The sequence below is a fragment of the Macaca thibetana genome, chromosome 17, assembly GCF_024542745.1.
Source record: "Macaca thibetana thibetana isolate TM-01 chromosome 17, ASM2454274v1, whole genome shotgun sequence".
Classification (NCBI taxonomy): Eukaryota; Metazoa; Chordata; class Mammalia; order Primates; family Cercopithecidae; genus Macaca; species Macaca thibetana.
The window spans coordinates 1,187,637-1,210,261 of record NC_065594.1 but is presented as its reverse complement, the minus strand read 5'-3'; positions in this window follow the sequence as shown (position 1 = coordinate 1,210,261).

Sequence of the window (22,625 nt, the reverse complement as noted above, 5' to 3'; positions counted from 1 at the left end):
GGGTTTAAGCAATTCTCTTGCCTCAGTCTCCCCAGAGCTGGGATTACAGCTGGGCGCCACCACACGGGGGTAATTTTTGTATTTTTAGTATAGACGGGTTTCATCATGTTGGCCAGGCTGGTCTCGAACTTCTGACCTCGTGATCTGCCTGCCTCGGCCTGCCAAAGTGCTGGGGATTACAGGCGTGAACCACCACGCCCAGCGCAAGACCCCACTTCTAAAATAAATAAATAAATAAATAGATAAACAATTTTGTAAAACTTATGAAATTCAGTGAAAGCAGTGCTAAAAGAGAAACTTATAGCTGTAAAAGCTCCTTTTTTACAGTTAAAGAGAAGAAAGATCTCAAACCAATAATTAAACGTTACACATTAAGGAACTAAAAAAAGAACAACTAAAACCAAAGCTAGCAAAAGGAAGGAAATAATAAGGATTAGAATAGAAATAAACAAAATAAAGAATAGAAAAACAGTAGAAGAAAGGCTTGGCGTGGTGGCTCACGACTGTGATCCCAGCACTTTGGGAGGCCGAGTTGGGCAGTCACGAGATCAGGAGTTTGAGACCAGCCTGGCCAACATGGGGAAACCCCATCTCTACTAAAAATACAAAAAATTAACTGGGCATGGTGGCAGGCACCGGTAATTCCAGCTACTCAGGAGGCCGAGGCAGGAGAATCACTTGAACCTGGGAGGGAGAGGTTGCAGTGAGCCAAGATTGTGCCACTGCACTCCAGCCTGGGCAACAGAGCGGGACTCTGACTCAAAAAAAAAAAAAAAAAAAAAAAGGAAAACAGTAGAGGAAATCAATAAAACCAAGAATGGGTTATTTGAAAAGATCAACAAAATTGATTAATCTTTAAGTACATTGACTCGAAAAAAAAGAAGACTCAAATAACTAAGAAATAAAAGAGGACATTACAGCCAAAAATAAATATAAGAGAATATTATTAGCAATTGTACAGGCCAGGAGAGATGGCTCATGCCTGTAATCCCAGCACTTTGGGAGGCCACGGTGGGCAGATTGCTTGAGGCCAGGAGTTCAAGACCAGCCAACATGGTGAAACCCCATCTCTACTAAACATTAGCCGGGTGTGGTGGTGTGACTGTAATCCCAGCTACTTGGAGGCTGAGGCACGAGAATCGCTTGAACCCAGTAGGCAGAGGTTGCAGTGAGCCAAGATCGCGCTACTGCACTCCAGCCTGAGCAACAGAGCCAGTGAGACTCTGTCTCAAAAACAAAAACAATTGCACAACAACAAAGTAGATAACCGATATAAAATGGATAAATTACTAGAAACACATAACCTACCAAGAATGAATCATAACAAAATAGCATATCTGAACAGGCCTATTACTGGGAAGGAGATTGAATGAGTAATTTAAAACTTCAAAAAGCGTGGTATTAGATGGGTTCACTGGTGAATTCTACCAGACATTACATTTATCGAAGAATTAACAAATAACAATACTCAATAAACTGTTCCAAGGAATTAAAGAGGAGGGAGCACTTCTGAATTGATTTTATGGGGCCACCATTACTCTGATATCAGACAGAGGAAGGCAATACAAGAAAACTATAGATCAATATGCCTGATGAATACTGATACAAAAATCCTCAACTTGGTGTACTGTTACTGTGCTTGGTAAATAATAATAATAATAATAAAATCCCAACAAAGTACTACAAAACAGAATTCAACAACACATTAAAAGGACTATACACTTTGGGAGGCCGAGGTGGGCAGATCACGAGGTCAGGAGATTGAGACCGTCCTGGCTAACACAGTAGAACCCTGTCTCTACTAAAAATACAAAAAAATTAGCTGGGCGTGGTGGTGGGCACCTGTAGTCCCAGCTACTCAGGAGGCTGAGGCAGGAGAATGGCGTGAACCTGGGAGGTGGAGTTTGCAGTGAGCCGAGATCGCGCCACTGCACTCCAGCCTGGGTGACAGGGCAAGACTCCATCTCAAAAAAAAAAAAAAAAAAAAAAAAAAAAAAAAAAAAGACTATATACTATGACTAAGTGGGACTTATTTCTGAAATGCAAGGGATAGTTCAACATACGAAAATCAATACATTAATACACCACAATAACAAAATTTAGACAAAAACCCATATGATCATCTCAGTTGATGCAGAAAAAGCATCTGACAAAATTCAATGGCCTTTCATGATTTAAAAAAAACCCTCAACAAATTAGGAATAGAAAGAAATTACCATAACATAATAAAAACCATATGTGAAAAACCCGTAACAAACATCATACTAAATGGTGGAAGGCTCCAATATTTTTCCCTCAGATCTGGAACAAGCCTAGTAGACACCGTCAGCAAAGCAGCAGGATACAAAATGAACACCAAAAACATCAATCACATTTTTATAAACTAGCAATAAACAATCCGAAAAGGAACAAGACAAGGATGCCTGATTTTGCCACTTCTGTTCAATATTGTAATAGAAGTCTTAGCCAGAGACATTAAGCAGGGAAAATATAAAAGATATCCGAATTGGAAAGATAGCACAATTACCACTGTCCAAAGACCACATGATCTTTATGTAGAAAACTGAAGATTCTACAAAATTTCGGTTGCAACTAATAAACAAATAAAGGGAAGTATCAGGATAAAAAGCCAACATAAAAAAAAAAGTTGCATTTCTATGCACTAACAATGAACAATCGGAAAGGGAAATTAAGAAGACAATTCCATTCACAATTGCATGAAACAAAATACTTAGGAATAAATTTAACCAAATAGGCTAAAGGATTATAAAACTATAAAATGTTGTAGAAAGAAATTAAAGAAGACTTAAAGGACAGGCACAAATTTAAGGATAGTCAGTCCATATTCGTGGACTGGAAAACTAAATATTAAGATGTCAATGTCACTGAAAGTAACATACAGATTTCATGTAATCTGTATCAAAATCCCAATCATGTTTTGCAGAAATAGAAAAATCTTTCTTAAAATTCAAATGGTACCTCAAGGGAGCCTGAATAACCCCCAAAGAAAGAAAACTTTGGGCCAGGCATGGTGGTTCATGCCTGTAATCCTAGCATTTTGGGAGGCTGAGGCAGGTGGATCTCCTGAAGTCAGCACCTGGCCAACATAGTGAAACACCCTCTCTACTAAAAATACAAAAAGTAGCCGGGGGTGGTGGCACATGCCTAATCCCAGCTACTCAGGAGGCTAAGGCAGGAGAATCACATGAACCCAGGAGGCAGAGGTTTCAGTGAGCTGAGATTGTGCCACTGCACTCCAGCCTGGGCAGCAGAGTGAGACTGTCTCAAAACAAAACAAACAAACAAACAAAAATCTTGAAAAAAAAGATTAACAAAACTAGAAGTCTCCCACTTCTTAATCTGGAAGCTCATTACAAAGCTACGGTAATCACAACAGCTTAGTTCTGGCATAAAGACAGACATGTAGACCAGTGGAATAGAATTGAGACCTCAGAAATAAACCCACACATATATGGTGAAATGATCTTTAACAAGAGTGCCCAGACAACTTAGAGGAAGAAGGACAGTATTTTCAACAAGTGGTATTGGGAAAACTAGATATTCACATGCAAAAGAATGAAGCTGGACTCTTTCTTCACACCATGTATAAAAATTAAAATGAGGCCGGGCACAGTGGCTCACGCTTGCAATCCCAGCAATTTGGGAGGCCAAGCCAGGGAGATCACTCGAGGTCAGGAGTTCAAGACCAGCCTGGCCAACATGGTGGAACCCTGTCTCTACTAAAAGTACAAAAACAGTCAGGCATGGTGGTGCACGCCTATAATCCCACCTACTCGAGAGGCTGAGGCAGGAGAATAGCATGAACCTGAAAGGTAGAGGTTGCAGTGAGCCGAGATTGCACCATTGCAAGTGCAGTGTTTTTTTGAGATGGAGTCTCGCTTTGTCGCCCAGGCTGGAGTGCAGTGGCGCCATCTCAGCTCACTGCAACCTCCGCCTCCCAGGTTCAAGCAGTTCTCTGCCTCAGCCTCCCGAGTGGCTGGGATTACAGGCACCTGCCACCACACCCGGCTAATTTTTGTATTTTTAGTAGAAATGGGGTTTCACCATCTTGGCTAGGCTGGTCTTGAACTCCTGACCTAGTGATCCACCCGCCTCAGCCTCCCAAAGTGCTGGGATTACAGGCGTGAGTCACTGCGCCCAGCCCAACTTTTTTAAAAAAGGAGCTGGGGTCTCACTCTGCCCAGGCTCATTCTGTTACGCAGGCTGCAGGGCAGTGGTGTGATCATGGCTCACTGCAATCTCAAACTCATAGCTCAAGTGATCCTCCCAGCCCACCTCTTAAGTAACCAGCACTATAGGCATTCACCATTACGCCTGGCTAACTTTAAAATTTTTTAGATAGAGGGTCTTGTTGTGTTGTCCAGGCTGGTCTCAAATGCCTTGCCTCAAGTGATCTTCCTGCCTCAGCCTCCCAAGGGTATTGGGATTACAGGCATGAGTCCTGGCACTGGCCTGAATGAACCTTAATAATAATATGCTAAGTGAAAGAAAAAGACAAATACCGTATGACTCCATGACTCCACCTATCCAAGGTATCCACAGGAGTGAAATTCATAGAGATAGACAATAGTGATTAAGTAAAATGGGGAATGGGGAGTTTTGGTTTAACGGCCATAGCTTCCGTTTTTTTTTTTTTTTTTTTTTTTTTTTGAGACGGAGTCTCGCTCTGTCGCCCAGGCTGGAGTGCAGTGGCGCGATCTCGGCTCACTGCAAGCTCCGCCTCCCGGGTTCACGCCATTCTCCTGCCTCAGCCTCCCGAGTAGCTGGGACTACAGGCGCCCACAACCGCGCCCGGCTAATTTTTTGTATTTTTAGTAGAGACGGGGTTTCACCGTGGTCTCGATCTCCTGACCTTGTGATCCGCCCGCCTCGGCCTCCCAAAGTGCTGGGATTACAGGCGTGAGCCACCGCGCCCGGCAGCTTCCGTTTTTCAAAATGAAAACATTCTAGAGATCTGTTACAAAACAATGTGAATATAGTTGACACTACTGAATTACACACTTAAATGGTTAAAATATGAAGTTTTATATTATGTGGTTTTTTTGCTACAATTAAAAATTAGCCAGATACGGTGGGTCACACCTATAATCCCAGCACTTTGGGAGGCTGAGGTGCGAGGATCCCTTGAATCCGAGTTTGAGACCAGCCTGGATAATAATAGGGAGACATCATCTCTACAAAAAATAAAAATAAATTAGTCCAAGCCAGGCTCTGTGGCTCATGCCTGTAATCCCAACACTTTGGGAGGCCAAGGTGGGTGGATCACTTGAAGTCAGGAGTTTGAGACCAGCCTGACCAACATGGTAAAACCCCATCTCTACTGAAAATACAAAATTAGCCAGGCATGGTGATGCATGCCTGTAATCCCAGGTACTTGGGATGCCGAGGCAGGAGAATTGCTTGAACCCAGGAGGTGGAGGTTTCAGTGAGCCGAGATGGCACCATTGCATTCTAGCCTGGGCAACAAGAGTGAAACTCAGTATCAACAATAATAATAATAATAAACAAACAAATTAATTAATTAACTGGGTGTGGTGGCGTGCACCTGTGGTCCTAGCTGCTCACGAGGCTGAGGTGGGAGGATTGCCTGAGCCCAGGAGGTCAAGGCTGCAGTGAGCCATGATTGCGACACTGCACTCCAGCCTAGCTGGCAGAACAAGACCTTGTCTCTAAATAAATAAACAAATAAAAATAAAAACATTTAAGAGCAATGAAAAAGTTTCCACTGGTAAATTGTATGTTGTGTATATTTTAGCCCAATTAAAAACAAAAAAGAGGCCGAGGTGTGGTGGCTCACACCTATAATCCTAGCACATTGGGAGGCTGAGGCCAACGTGGATCACTCGAGCTCAGGAGTTCAAGACCAGCCGGGCAACATGGCAAAACCATGTTAGCCAGGTGTGATGGCTCGTACCTGTGGTCCCAGCTACTTTGGAGGCTGAGATGGGAGGATCGCTTGAGCCCAGGAAGTCAAGGCTGCAGTGAGCCATGATCATGCCACTGCACTCCAGCCTGAGTGACAGAGTGAGACTCTGTCTCAAAAAAATAAAATAAAATAAAGAAAATTAAATAGTAATAATAAAAGAACAGTATTTAGGGAGTTTTTTTTGGGGTGGGTGGTGAACTTTCAGGGCTCTAGGAACTTTTCGTCTCTTTGTGAGTCTTACCTACTGGTAGAATCATTCCTTCGGTTCCAGAAGCCTAGAGAAGACCTAGTAGACCCAAGAGAAGAACATGTGTTTAACAGATCCCTGAACCCTTTGCCTTTCCATTAAAAAGGCTGATCCATACATTGAGGCCTGAAGCTCATATTTGAGGATAAGATATTGGAATTTATAGAATCATGGAATTTACCTCAGAGGTAGATTTATGTAGTTCAACAAATTTTTTTTTTGAATAATCTTTATGATATTACTGCCAACTGAATATCAAACCTGGTCTTTTAAAAAATAATACTGGGCCGGGCGCGGTGGCTCAAGCCTGTAATCCCAGCACTTTGGGAGGCCGAGACGGGCGGATCACAAGGTCAGGAGATCGAGACCATCCTCGCTAACACGGTGAAACCCCGTCTCTACTAAAAAATGCAAAAAAAACTAGCCGGGCGGGTTGGCGGGCGCCTGTAGTCCCAGCTACTCGGGAGGCTGAGGTAGGAGAATGGCGTAAACCTGGGAGGCGGAGCTTGCAGTGAGCTGAGATCCGGCCACTGCACCCCAGCCTGGGCGACAGAGCAAGACTCCGTCTCAAAAAAAAAAAAATAATAATAATAATACTGTTAGCCGGGTGTGGTGGCTCACTCCTGTAATCCCAGCACTTTGAGAAGCTGAGGCAGGTGGATCACTTGAGGTCACGAGTTCACAACCAGCCTGGCTAACATGGTGAAACTCTGTCTCTACTAAAAATACAAGCGTTAGCTGGGCATGGTGGCAGGTACCTGTAATCCCAGCTACTCGGGAGGCTGAGGCAGGAGAATTGCTTGAACACAGGAGGTGGAGGTTGCTGTGAGCCGAGATCATGAGACTGCACTCCAGCCTGGGCAACAAGAGTGAAACTCCATCTCAAAAAAAAAAAATGTTTTTAAAGAATAATAATATTGTTCTATTAACAAATTGAGCAATCCAAAATGTATAGCAACGTGTGTAAAAATTACCTGTCACTCAACCAATCATATATGAGCATTGCCAATATTTTGGCAAACTCTGGATATCTCTCTTTTCCTGGATATCTCTTTATAGACACTCTTCTACATAAATTAGCTCAAATTATACAAAGTGATATCATAAAATTTTTGTCCTTTTGTGTCTGGCTTATTTCACTAAACATAATGTTTTCAAGTCTCACCCACGTCTTAGCACATATAAAATTTAATTCCTTTTTTTTTTTTTTTTTTTTTTTTTTTTTTTTTTTTTTTTTGAGACGGAGTCTTGCTCTCACCCAGGCTGGAGTGCACATCAGCTCAAAATTCTCCTGCCTCAGCCTAGTAGCTTCCTGCCACCTCGCCCGGCTAAGTTTTTGTATTTTTTAGAGACGGGGGTTTCACTGTGTTAATCTCCTGACCTCGTGAGCCTCCCAAAGTGCTGGGATTACAATATTTAATTATCCACCACAATTTGTTTATCCATTCGTCTGTCAGTGGACACTTAGGTTGGGTCCTACTTTTGGCCATAGTGAATAATGCTGTTATGAACAAATATCCACTTGAGTTCTTGCTTTCAATTTTTTTTTTTTTTTTTTTTTTGGTGAGACTGAGACTCAGTCTGTCTCGCAGGCTGGAGTACAGTGGCATGATCTTGGCTCACTGCAACCTTCGCCTCCCAGGTTCAAGCGATTCTCCTGTCTCAGCCTCCCAAGTAGCTGAGACACCATCACGCCCCAGTTAATTTTTGTATTTTTAGTAGAGATGGGGTTTCACCATGTTGCCGAGACTGGTCTGTAACTCCTGACCTCAAGTGATCCGCCCACCTTGGCCTCCCAAAGTATTGGGATTACAGGCGTGAGCCACTGCGCCTGGCCTATTTTTTTGTATTTCTGATGCTTTGCCATTGGGGGCCTTCCTGATCCTGGAGGGACCATCTCCAGGTTAGCCAACGCCTAGAGATAGTGAAGAACTCACTGAAAGTGTGCCTTGTATGCGGAACCAACCAATCCAGAGCCCACACCCCAACCACCTTAATTATCAGGCTCTCACCCTCCTCACTGCTCTTCCCTGTCTTACTCACTCCAGGGCCAGATACCAGAGCAGGAAAGACAGCCCTTGTGCCCCAAAGAGCCTGCTGAAATTACTCTGACTAGCCAACCCTAAACCTGCTTACCCTGCCTTGCCTGCTCCTTCCCTCGGAAGCCACGGTGGAGGTTCTCACCCCTGTTTTCCCCTCCTTCCCTCTGCCTTCTGACCTACCTTGCTGTTGCCCTGTGCGGCCTCTGTGTGGTGTGACATTGTGTGCTCTGTCCTTTTGGGACTGTGAATAACAAACTGTCTTTTCTACTGCAACTGCCTCTTGATCCATTGGCCTCATGTACCTGAATAAGAATAAAACTTGGGCTGGGCACGGTGGCGTATGCCTGTAATCTCAGCACTTTGGGAGGCCACAGTGGGAGGATTGCCTCCCGGGAGTTTGAGACCAGCCTGGGCAACATGGCAAGACCCCATCACTATTTTTTTTTTTTTTTTTTTTTTGAGATGGAGTCTCGCTCTGTCGCCCAGGCTGGAGTGCGGTGGCACGATCTCGGCTCACCACAAGCTCTGCCTCCCAGGTTCACACCATTCTCCTGCCTCAGCCTCCCGAGTAGCGGGGACTACAGGCACCCGCCACCAGGCTTGGCTAATTTTTTTGTACTCTTAGTGGAGACGGGGTTTCACTGTGTTAGCCAGGATGGTCTCGATCTCCTGACCTCGTGATCCACCCGCCTCGGCGTCCCAAAGTGCTGAGATTACAGGTGTGAGCCACGGCACCCAGCCTCTGTTTTTTAATACAAAATAAATGGGCCGGGCATGGTGGTGCATACCTGTAATCCCAGCACTTTGGGAGGCTGAGGCGGGCGGATCACCTGAGGTCAGGAGTTTGAGACCAGACTGACTAACATGGTAAAACCCTGTCTCCACAAAATCCAAAAAATTAGTCGGGCATGGTGGCGCATGCCTGTAATACTAGCTATTTGGGAGCCTGAGGCAGGAGAATCGCTTGAACCTGGGAGGTGGAAGTTGCAGGGAGCAGAGATCGCACCATTGCACTCCAGCCTGGGAAACAAGTGTGAAAGTCTGTCTCAAAAAAAACAAAAAAATACATATATATATGCGCAGTTTGCCAGCTGTCTTTTAATTGGAGAATTTAAACTATTTACATTTGAAAGAATTACTGATAATGAAGGACTAACTTCTACCATTTTCCTATTTGTTTTCTATATATCTCATATATATATATATATATTTTTTTTTTCTTTTTCTTAGACAGGAACTAAGATCTGTCTAAGAAATCATGCCATTCAATTCTGTTGCCCAGACTGTGGTGCAGTGGCAGGATCACAGCTCACTGCAGCCTTAGCCTCCTGGGCTTAAGTGATCCTTCTGCTTCAGTCTTCCAAGTAGCTGGGACTACGGGCACACACCACCATACCTAGCTAATTTTTAATTTTTTTGTAGAGATGGGGTCTTGCTGTGTTGCCAAGGCTGGTCTTGAACTTGCAGGCTCAAGCAATCCTCCCACCTTCCCCTCCCAGTGTGGGATTACAGGCTTGAGCCACTGTGAACAGCCCTAACTCTAGTTTTCATCTGTTTCTCTGCAATTTTGTATGTTTGTTTTTAAGGGATGGGGTCTCACTATGTTGCCCAGGCTGGTCTCAAACTCCGGGCCTTAAACAATCTTCCTACCTTGGCATCCCAAAATGCTGCGATTACAGGCATGAGCCACCACACCTGGCCTGCAATTTTGTTTCTTTTACCTCTTGTTCATAATGGCTTCTTCTTACTAACTTTAAATACTCGCTTACTCATTTTAAGTGGGTACAAACATCTATCTATTATCTCCCAAAGTAGTATTCCTTCATTACTTACATAGTGAGTTGCATTTAAAAACTTATAAATGGCCGGGCGTGGTGGCTCACGCCTGTAATTCCAGCACTTTGGGAGGCCGAGGTGGGCGGATCACGATGTCAGGAGATCAAGACCATCATGACTAACACAGTGAAACCCCGCCTGTACTAAAAATACAAAAAATTAGGCGGGCGAGGTGGCGGCACCTGTAGTCCCAGCTACTTGGGAGGCTGAGGCAGAAGGATGGCGTGAAACCAGGAGGCGGAGCTTGCAGTGAGCCGAGATCGCGCCACTGCACTCCAGCCTGGGTGACAGGGCAAGACTCCGTCTCAAAAAAAAAAAAAAAAAACAAAAACAAAACTTATAAATTACTTTAATTTTGTCTTTTTATTCTAGTCATGGAATTATACTGCTTGTTTTGTTTTTTAAAACTATGATTCCGGATCAATCATATATTCTAGGAATCTTTTATCAGGACAGTAAAAGAAATGTCAAAATGTTTGTATGAGATGATGTGGCAGTATGGGTTCATCAGTTATAACAAATGTGCCACTTTGATGTGTGATGTTGATACCAGAGAAGGTTGTGTCAGAGCAGGGAGTATACGGGAACTATCTGTACAGTCAAATTTACTGTGAACCAAAAACTGCTCTAAAAAGTAAAGTCTAGGCTAGGCATGGTGGCTCACACCTGTAATCCTAGCACTTTGGGAGGCCAAGGCAGGCAGATCACTTGAGGTTAGGAGTTCGAAACCAGCCTGGCCAACATGGTGAAACCCTGTCTGTACTAAAAATACAAAAAAATTAGCCAGGTGTGGTGATGGGCACCTGTAATCCCAGTTACTCGGGAGGCTGACGCAGGAGAATTTCTTGAACCTGGGAATCGGAGGTTGCAGTGAGCTGAGATTGCACCACTGCACTCCAGCCTGGGTAACGGAATGAGACTCTGTCTCAAAAAAAAAAAAAAAAAAAAAAGTAAAGTCTCTTTTTAAAAGTGTTTATGAAAACAGAACATTAGGTCTAATAGGGCTGAGAAGTTTACACATTGCATTTTCTTGTTTCTTGGGTAAACTCCTCCCTCTCTTTCTTCACACTTGATTTGTTAAAGAAAACAGGACGTTTTGCAGTATTCTTTCTCTTAAGAATTTTGCAGCCAGTTGTGGTGGCTCACGCCGGTAGTCCCAGCACTATGTGAGGCCGAGGCAGGTGGATCACTTGAGCTGGAGTTTGAGACCAGCCTGGGCAACATGGCAAACACCTGTCTCTGCAAAAAATAAAAAAATTGCCGGGCGCAGTGGCTCACGCCTATAATCCCTGCACTTTGGGAGGCCGAGGCGGGCGGATCATGAGGTCAGGAGATGGAGACCATCCTGGCGAACACGGTGAAACCGTCTCTACTAAAAATACAAAAAACTAGCCGGGCGTGGTGGCGGCGCCTGTGGTCCCAGCTACTCGGGAGGCTGAGGCAGGAGAATGGCGGGAACCCGGGGGGCGGAGCTTGCAGTGAGCCAAGATGGCGCCGCTCACTCCAGCCTGGGCGACCGAGTGAAGACTCCGCCTAAAAAAAAAATAAAAATAAAAATAAAAATATTAGCCCGGTGTGGTGACGGATGTCTGTATTCCCAGCTACTCAAGATGCTGAGGCAGGAGAATCTCTCGAACTCAGGAAGCGGAGGTTGCAGTGAGCCGAGATTGGACCACTGCACTGCAGTCTGGGTGACAAAGTGAGATTCCGTCTCAAACAAACAAACGAAAAACGTTATTTGATGGTTTCCCGGTGAGCCAGGTGCAGTGGAGTCCCACCTACCAGGAAGGCTGAAGCATTAGGAGCCCAGGAGTTTGAGACCAGCCTGGGCAACATAAAGATAGCCTGTCTCTAAAATAAATAAAGATTACTTGGATAGTGGTATTTTGTACAGGAGGCACATCATGTTCAGTTGTTGCTCTGGCTGTGATATTAAGACCTATCACTGCATTTAGATATAGTCGGCCTGCTTCATCCATTGTGAAGTTCTCCATCTGCTTCCCACCTAAGGGCTTAGTATTACCTAATAGTTGCTGATCATTGCCTTGGTTTATTATTTCACTAAGTGTTTATTGTCTTGATTTATTATTTCACTAAGTACTATATTTCCCCAAACAAAAACAATTAGTGAGAAGAGTGGCATTAATTTACATTTTTGCAAGTCTCTTTAGGTCTGGCTCAGTATAAGAAAACTACATTTCGTGGCTATTTCTGCATTAAATATTTTGTGATATCACATGTCATGTAGCCTCTGGCTAACTGTGGCACTGACTACCCAGAAAGAGCGTCAGTGAAAAGGCAAATAAAGTCTTATTGTTATTACAAAAAGCTTTGACCTTGAGGATCCCCCAACGGAAGGGGATTCTCAAGGATTCCAGAACACATTGTGAGAACTATAAAGACACAGGGTCTCAATTCATAAAGTATACTTTAGGATTATCCCAGACAGTAGCATCTGATGTAAAGACTCAGTCAATGTTTATTGGTAATGATGATGGATTTTAACGTTTGTTTTTAATATGACAAACTTTAGTGATCAATGTTGTCATTTCTGGATTTTATGCTTACATAATTTTTTTCCCTAACATTTTAATTGCTTAATGCTTCTGTCTGAAAATTTACTATATCTTTGTTGTATATGCATGAAAATATATGCATTAGGAGATGTTTAGTCGATGTTAATTACTTAAAAATCTTTCCAATCATTGGAAAAGACCTGCCACTGGAATTCAGTGACGACTTCATGATTTTGTTTAATCGTAGGTGTTACAAATAAAGAAAACCAGTAACTTTCTTTCTGGCTGTTGTCTGGTTGCCTACCCCTCCTCATTTTTTCTTCTTTCTCTGTCTCTTTCTTTTTCTTTCTTTCTTTCTTTTTTTTTTTTTCTTGAGACAGAGTTTCACTCTTATCATGCAGGCTGTAGTGCAATGGCGCGATCTCGGCTCACTGCAACTTCCACCTCCCGGGTTCAAGCGATTTTCCTTCCTCAGCCTCCTGAGTGGCTGGGATTAAAGGCATGTGCCACCACACCTGGCTAATTTTTGTATTTTTATAGAGACAGGGTTTCACCACTTTGCCCAGGCTGGTCTGGAACTCCTGACCTCAGGTGATCTGCTTGCCTTGGCCTCTCAAAGTGCTGGGATTACAGGTGTGAGCCACCGTGCTCGGCTATTTCTCTGCCTTTTTCAGACCTTGCTGTTTGCAGTTTCAGCAGACCTCTAAAGTGCAACCCAGGAGGAGGTGCACTACACTTAAAAACGACGTCTTGGCCGGGCGCGGTGGCTCAAGCCTGTAATCCCAGCACTTTGGGAGGCCGAGACGGGCGGATCACGAGGTCAGGAAATCGAGACCATCCTGGCTAACACGGTGAAACCCCGTCTCTACTAAAAAAATACAAAAAACTAGCCGGGCGAGGTGGCGGGCGCCTGTAGTCCCAGCTACTCGGGAGGCTGAGGCAGGAGAATGGCGGGAACCCGGGAGGCGGAGCTTGCAGTGAGCTGAGATCCGGCCACTGCACTCCAGCCTGGGCGACAGAGCCAGACTCCGTCTCAAAAAAACAAAAAACAAAACAAAAAAAAACGACGTCTTGTGTTTCTAATTTATACAGACAAAAATCTGGGGAACATGTGTAGGAATGAATATGAAGGGCCTGAGATAAGAGTGGAAGAAGCGTTAAGAATTTAGCCGGGCGCGGTGGCTCACACCTGTAATCCCAGCACTTTGGGAGGCCCAGGTGGGCGAATCACGAGGTCAAGAGATCGAGACCATCCTGGCTAACACGGTGAAACCCCATCTCTACTAAAAATTATTCAAGCGTGGTGACAGGCACCTGTAGTCCCAGCTACTCAAGAGGCTGAGGCAGGAGAATTGCTTGAACCCGAGAGGCGGAGGTTGCATCGAGCCGAGATCGCGCTACCCCACTCCAGCCTGGGTGACAGAGCAAGACTCCGTCTCAAAAAAAAAAAAAAGAAAGAGTGGAAGAAAACATAAAGTTGTATTAGGCCCAATGTACTGCTATGAACCCATTAAGGAGAGAGTCTGCACTTAGTGTCGCAGCTTTGGGAATTAGAAAGGGTTCTAACAGTTAGTCAGGTTGGTTGGCTGACACATGGACCATAAAGTGGCCCACAGTAAATGAACGTGAAATGCCAGAGCTGTTTTGATTTACTGAAGGGAAAGGATTCAAAAGCTTAGAAAGATTGGAATGTTCGAGTGGATTTGTCATTTGAGACTTACTCATCCATCCTGGGAGGGTCCTGCAGACACACCTTTCTTTCTCCTTTTTTTTTTTCTGAGACAGAGTCTCGCCGTCGCCCAGGCTGAGTGCAGTGGTGCGATCTTGGCTCACCGGAACTTCCGCCTCCCAGGTGTGAGCCACCGTGCCCAGCCTAGGACACACCTTTCATCCTGAATCCGAGAAACAAATAGCTGAGAGGAGCCCCAACCCCGCGATCACTCTTCTCTTTAGGCCAGAAATTACCGTGGGAAATCACTACCACTACATTGGGAAACCTAAATACAATGGGAATAGTTGAACCCAGGGTGGCAGGGGCAAGGTGGAAGTGGTCACCGTAATGGACAGCAGAGTCAAAGTGGCAATCCAAGTCGTCTAACTTGCGGAGACCTGTGGTGTCGGCAAGTTAACCATGGTGTTCTAAGAGTGAAATAGATAGGACGGTTACCAAATTTTGACTTGGTCCGTAGATGCAGAAAAGTTCTAAGTCAGATGAACAGACGCCTGACCTGAATCATAAAAACAGAAAATCGTAGCCCTTCAGTCAGTTCCCAGTCTTTTTTTTTTTTTTTTTTTTTTTTGAGACAGAGTCTCACTTGTCACCCAGGCTGGAGTTCAGTGGCCCAATTGCAGCTCACTGCAGCCTCGACATCCCGGGCTCGGGTGATCCTACCACCTCAGCCTCAGGAGTAGCTGGGACTACAGGTGTTCACCGCCACATCCAGCTACTGTTTTGTATTTTTTGTAGACATGGAGTGTCACTAAGTTGTCCAGGCTGGTATTGAACTCCTGGGCTTAAGTGGTTCACCCACCTTGACCTCCCAAAGAGCCGGAATTACAGGCACGAGTCACTGAGCCTGGCCCGTCATAGGGATCTTGATCACCTTTCCCTTACAGCAGAATATTACATTGGTCCGTTACATTGATGGTTCCATGTTGATTGGAACGAGAGAGCAAGAAGTTGAAACTACTTTAGAGTTACTGGTAAACCATTTACATACTAGAGAATGGGAAATAAATACGACAAAAATTCAGGGGGCTTCTGTCTCAGTGTAATTTCTAGTTGTGTGGGGTATGTAGAGATATCTCTTCTAAGGTGGAGGATAAGTTGTTACACCTGCACACCCCCCCCCCCACTATAACCAAAATAGAGGCATAACACCTAGGAGATCTGTTTGGATTTTAGAGGCAACATCTCTTGCATTTGGGTGTACTACTTCAGACCATGAGTCACGTGAACCAAAAAGTTGCTAGTATTGAGTGGGACCTAGAGCAAGAGATGGGTCTGTATCAGGTCAAGGCTGCCACTGGGCTGTATGATCCAGCAGATCCAGTGCTGCCTGAAGTGTTAGGTGCAGACAGGGCTTTTATTTGGAGCCTTCGGCAGGCCCCTATGGGCGAATCGCAGGGCAAGCTCACAGTATTTTTTTTTTTTTTGGAGACGGAGCCTTGCTCTGTGCCCCAGGCTGGAGTGCAGTGGCACGATCTCGGCTCACTGCAAGCTCCACCTCCCCGGGTTCCCGCCATTCTCCTGCCTCAGCGCAGCTGGGACCACAGGCGCCGCCACCGCGCCCGGCTAATTTTCTTGTATTTTTAGTAGAGATGGGGTTTCACCGTGTTAGCCAGGATAGTCTCGATCTCTTGGCCTCGTGATCCACCCGCCTCAGCCTCCCAAAATGCTGGGATTACAGGCATGAGCCACCGCACCCGGCCGCTCATAGTATTTGGAAGGAAAGCTCTGCCATGCTCAGCAGATAAGTACCCTCTTTTTGAGAAAGACTTTTTGGCCTGCTACTGGGCCTTTCTTGAGACTGAATCCTTAACCACGGGCCACTAAGTTGCCATTTGACTTGAGCTATCCATTATAAATTAGGTGTTCTCTGACCCACCAAGCCATAAAGTTGGGCTTGCACAGCAGCATTCCATCATCAAATGGAAATGGTGCTTACTAGATTACGCCCGAGCAGGCCCCAAAAGCCCCGAAACACAAGTCACTTACATTGGCCAGGCACGGTGGGAGGCCAAGGTGGACAGATCACTTGAGGCCAGAAGTTCAGGACCAGCCTGGTCAACATGGTGAGACCCCATCTCTACTGAAAATACCAAACCTAGCCAGGCTTGGTGGCAGGTGCCTGTAATCCCAGCTACTCAGGTGGCTGAGGCATGAGAATCACTTGAACCTGGGAGGCGGAGGCAGCAGTGAGCCAAGATCTTGCCACTGCATGGCAGCCTGGGCCTGGCTGACAGAGTAAGACTCTGTCTCAGAAACAAAAACAAGATCAACCACCACAACAAAAAACAAAAAACAAACAAAAAAACAGAGTAACTTGCATGAAGCATTCGCCTGAATGCCTGTGACACCCATTCCTGCTACATCGTCTTCTCTATCCCTGCCTGCATCTATGTCGATAGAGGAAGGGAAGACTCAGGCTCCTGATACGCAGACACCACCTGGAAGTGAACAGTTGCAGCGCTGCAGCCCTTTCTGGGACACCCCTGAAGGACAGCAGTAAAGAATTTCCAGTGGGCAGAATTCCCAGGGGGCAGAACTTGGGAGAGGGAATAGGTTGTTCATTTTGTTAGAAGGAGAAATGGCCAGATGTGTAATTATGTACCAATTCCCGGGCCGTGGCCCGTGGTTTGGCTGGATGGTAAGGGACTTAGAAGGAACATGATTGGAAATTGGTGACAAGGAAGTCTGGGGAAGAGGCATGTGAACAGAACCGTGAATGGGCCAACAATGTGAAGATGTTTGTGTCTCAAGTGAATGCCCACTAAAGAGTGATCTCCCAGCGGAGGAGTATTTTAACAATCAAGTGGATAAGATTACTCATTCTGTGGACACCAGTTTGCTTCTTTCTCAAGCTACTGCTGTTGTTGTCCATTGGGCTCATGAACTTAGTGGTCATGGTGGCAGGGATGGAGTTTAGGCCTGGGCTCAGCAACATGAACTTCCACTCTCCAAGGCTGATTTGGCTAAGGCCACCACTGAGTGCCCAATCTGCCAGGAGCAGAGACCAACAACACTGAGTCCCCGATACAGCACCATTCCCCAGGGTGATCAGCCAACTACCTGAATGGATTCCTTTCATCATGGAAGCAGCATTGCTTTGTTCTTACTGGAATAGACAGTTACTCTGGGTACAAATTTGTCTTCCTTGCAAGCAATGCTTCTGCCAAAACTACCATCTGTGCATTTACATCATGTCTTATCCACCACCATGGCTCTCCACAAAGCATTGCTTCTGATCAAGGAACTCAATGTACAGCAGATGAAGAGTGGCAATGGGCTCCTAATCATGGAATTCACTGGTCTTACGGTGTTCTCTACCATCCTGAAGCAGGTGACTTGATAGAACTGTGGAATGGCCTTTTGTAGACTCAGTTACAGTGTCATCTAAGTGGCGATACTTTCCAGGCTGGGGCAAGGTTCCCCAAGAGGCTGTATATACACTGAATCAGTGTCCAAATATAGGGTGCTATTTCTCCCATAGCCAGGATTTTTGGGTCCAAGTATCACAGGGTGGAAATGGGAATGGCACCACTCACTATTACCCCTTGTGATCTACTACCAAAACTTTAGCCTCCCGGGTTCAAGCGATTCTCCTGCCTCAGCCTCCCAAGTAGCTGAGACTATAGGCATGCGCCACCATGCCCGGCTAATTTTGCATTTTTAGCAGAGACCAGGTTTCTCAATGTTGGTCAGGCTGGTGTCGAACTCCCGACCTCAGGTGATCCGCCCGCCTCAGCCTCCCAAAGTGCTGGGATTACAGGCATGAGCCACCGCGCCCGGCCAAAATAACAGTTATACGCCAGTTAGAATGGCGATCGTTAAAAAGTCAGGAAACAGATGCTGGAGAGGATGTGGAGAAATAGGAACATTTTTACACTGTTGGTGGGACTGTAAACTAGTTCAACCATTGTGGAAGACAGTATGGCGATTCCTCAAGGATCTAGAACTAGAAATACCATTTGACCCAGCCATCCCATTACAGGGTATATACACAAAGGATTATAAGTCATGCTGCCATAAAGACACATGCACACGTATGTTTATTGCGGCACTATTCACAATAGCAAAGGCTTGGAACCAACCCAAATGCCCATCAATGATAGACTGGATTAAGAAAATGTGGCACATATATACCATGGAATACTATGCAGCCATAAAAAAGGATGAGTTCATGTCCTTTGCAGGGATGTGGATGAAGCTGGAAACCATCATTCTCAGCAAACTATTACAAGGACAGAAAACCAAACACTGCATGTTCTCACTCCTAGGTGGGAATTGAACAATGAAAACACTTGGACACAGGAAGGGGAACATCACACACCAGGGCTTGTCATGGGGTGGGGGGCTGGGGGAGGGATAGCATTAGGAGAAATACCTAATGTAAATGATGAGTTGATGGGTACAGCAAACCAACATGGCACATGTGTACATATGTAACAAACCTATACACGCTGTGCACATGTACCCTAGAACTTAAAGTATAATTAAAAAATATATAGGCCTGGCGTGGTGGCTCACGCCTATAATCCCAGCACTTTGGGAGGCCGAGGTAGGCGGATCACAAGATCAGGAGATTGAGACCATCCTGGCTAACATGGTGAGACCCTGTCTCTACTAAAAATACAAAAAATTAGCCGGGTGTGGTGGCCGGCGCCTGTAGTCCCAGCTACTCGGGAGGCTGAGGCAGGAGAATGGCTTGAACCCAGGAGGTGGAGCTTGCAGTAAGCCAAGATTGAGCCACTGCACTCCAGCTTGGGCGACAGAGTGAGACTCCGTCTCAAAAAAATAATAATAAAAAATAAAAATATATAAAAATAGGCCAGGTGCAGTGGCTCACACCTGTTATCCCAGCACTTTGGGAGGCCGAGGCAGGAGGATCATGAGGTCAGGAGATCGAGACCATCCTGGCTAACACGGTGAAACACCCCCTCTACTAAAAATACAAAAAAAATTAGCCGGGCGCGGTGGTGGGCACCTGTAGTCCCAGCTACTGGGGAGGCTGAGGCAGGAGAATGGCATGAACCCGGGAGGCAGAGCTAGAAGTGAGCCAAGATGGCGCCACTGCACTCTAGCCTGGACGACAGAGCGAGAGTCCGTCTCAAAAAAAAAAAAAAAAAAATTATACTCTATATATATATATATATAAAAACACTTTTTAAATTACCTTCATATTATTTGCTTGAATGCTTTACAAACATGCATTTTGGGATTTGAAGGCTAGAGTTAATAACAGGTGTCATAGAAATTAGTTATCACGGCCAGGCACAGTGGCTGACGCCTGTAATCCCTGCACTTTGAGAGGTAGAGGTGGGTGGATCACCTGAGGTCAGGAGTTCGAGACCAGCCTGGCCGATATGATGAAGCCCCATCTCTACTAAAAATACAAAAAATTAGCTGGGCATAGTGGCACGTGCCTGTAATCCCAGCTACTCAGGAGGCTGACGCAGGAGAATCGCTTGAACCCAGGAGGCAGAGGTTGCAGTGAGCCAAGATTGCACCACTGCACTCCAGCCTGAGCAACAAGAGGGAAACAAACAAACAAAAAAGAAGTTAGTTATCACAAAGTGATTGCTTGTTATGTCAACTTTCCAATGTTACTTTTACAGCAGGATTAATGTGGTATTTAAGTTAATACATACGGACCAGGTAGTTGTCTCCACTGTACTCTTCTAAGTCACTATTCATCAATTTAGTATGAAAAATAACATTCTAGGCCGGACGTCGTGGCTCATGCCTGTCCCAGCACTTTTAGAGACCGAGGCAGGTGGATAGCTTGAGTCTAGGAGTTTGAGACCAGCCTGGCCAATATTGTGAAACCCCGTCTCCACAAAAATACAAAGATTAGCTGGGCATGGTGGCTTGCCTGTAGTCCCAGCTACTCAGGAGGCTGAGGTGGGCGGATCACTTGAGTCCGGAAGATGGAAGTTGCAGTGAGTCAGGATTGTGCCACTGCACTCCAGCCTGCGCGACAGAGGGAGACTCTGTCTCAAAAAAACAAAAGAAAAAGAAAAAGAACATTCTAAACACAAAGGTGATAATATCTCCACATCCTGGAAATGTATATTTTTATTAAAACATTTTAAAACCTTTTTATTAGCCGGGTATAGTGGCTCACGCCTGTAATCCCAACACTTTGGGAGGCCAAGGTGGCTGACTTACCTGGAGTCAGGAGTTCGAGACCAGCCTGGCCAGCATGGTGAAACCCTGTCTCTACTAAAAGTACAAAAATTAGGCCAGGCGCGGTGGCTCAAGCCTGTAATCCCAGCACTTTGGGAGGCCGAGGCGGGCGGATCACAAGGTCAGGAGATCGAGACCACAGTGAAACCCCGTCTCTACTAAAAATACAAAAAATTAGCCGGGCGCGGTGGCGGGCGCCTGTAGTCCCAGCTCCTCAGGAGGCTGAGGCAGGAGAATGGCGGGAACCCGGGAGGCGGAGCTTGCAGTGAGCCGAGATCGCGCCACTGCACTCCAGCCTGGGCAACAGCGTTAGACTCCGTCTCAAAAAAAAAAAAAAAAAAAAAAAATACAAAAATTAGCTGGGCGCGGTGGCAGGCGCCTGTAGTCCCAAATACTCAGGAAGCTGAGGCAGGAGAATCGCTTGAGCCTGGGAGGTAGAAGCTCCAGTGAGCCGAGATCGCACCACTGGACCGTAGCCTGGGAAACAGAGCAAGACTCTGTCTCAAAAAACAATTAAAAAAAAAAATCTTTTCTTCTTTTTTTTGTTTTCTTTTCTTCTTTTTTTTTTGAGACAAAGTTTTTGTTCTTGTTGTCCAGGCTGGAGTACAGTGGCATGATCTTGGCTCCCTGCAACCTCTGCCACCGGGGTTCAAGTGATTCTCCTGCCTCAACCTCCTGAGTAGCTGGGATTACAGGTGCCTGCCACCGCACCCAGCCAATTTTTTGTATTTTTAGTAGAGACGGGTTTCATCATGTTGGTCAGGCTGGTCTCGAACTCCTGACCTTGGGTGATCCACCCACCTTGGCCTCCCAAAGTGCGGGAATTAGAGGCATGAGCCACCGCACCCGGCCGAAAACCTTATTTTCAAATAGTTTTAGAACTAAAGGAATCATTTTTTTCAAGTTTACTGCTGACCATAAAATTGGTATCAGTATATTGTGCTTGCTTAGTTCTGTGTTATTTTGTCATATCTGCAGATTAATGTAACCAGTGCAGCAATTGAAACATTGAATTGTTCTATCACCTCAAAGATGTCCAATGTGTTCCCTCTTTATAGTCACACTCACTCCTGTCTACCCCCTTTCCCTAATTCCTGGCAAATCTGTTTTCCACCTCTATAATTTTGTCATTTTGAGAATTCTGTATAAGTGGAATAATACAGTCTGTAACCTTTTGAGATTGGCTTTTTTTTTCACTTAGCATATGCCTTTGCGATCCATCCAAGTTGTGTGTAAGAAGAGTTTGTTCCTTTGTATTGCTGAGTTTCATTTTTGGATGCACCAGTTTAACCCTATTGAAAACCATTCTTATTGTTTCCAGCTTTTGGCTTTTACAAATAAAGATATTACGATGAACCACTTGTACAGGTTTTTGTGTAGACTAAGTTTTCATTTCTCTGGGATAAATGCCTGGGGCGCAATTGTTAAGTTGTATGATAAGTGTATATTTAGTTTTTTAAGAAGCTGCCAAACTATTTTCCAGAGTGGCTGTACCCTTTTACATTCCCACCAGCAATAAATGAGAGATCTATTTTCTCTGCCTTCTCACCATCATAGGGTATTTTTACCATTTATTTTTAGTGGTTGTAATGCATGTGTATTGATGCCTCGTTGTGGTTTTAATCTGCATTTGTCTGATGGCTAGTGATGTTGAACACTTTTCATGTGCTTTTGTCATCCATGTATTTTCTTTGGTGAAATGTCTCTATATCTTTTACTCATTTTCTCTTTGAAACGGAGTTTTGCTCTTGTTGCCCAGGCTGGAGTGCGGTGGTGCGATCTCAGCTCACTGCAACCTCCACCTGCCTCAGCCTCCTGAGTAGCTGGGGTTATAGGCATGCACCACACCAGGCCAATTTTTGTATTTTTAGTAGAGACGGAGTTTCACCATGTTGGCCAGTCTGGTTTTGAACTCCTGTCCTCGTGATCTGCCTGCCTGAGCCTCCCAAAGTGCTGGGAGTATAGGCGAGAGCCACTGTACCTGGCCAAATTATTTATTTCTTTGTAGGGACTGGATCCTGCTATGTTGTCCAGGCTGGTCTCGAACTCCTGGGCTCAAGCAATCCTCCAGCCTTGGTCTCCCAATGTGCTGGGATTACCATTGTGAGCCAGTGAAGCCAGCCAACGT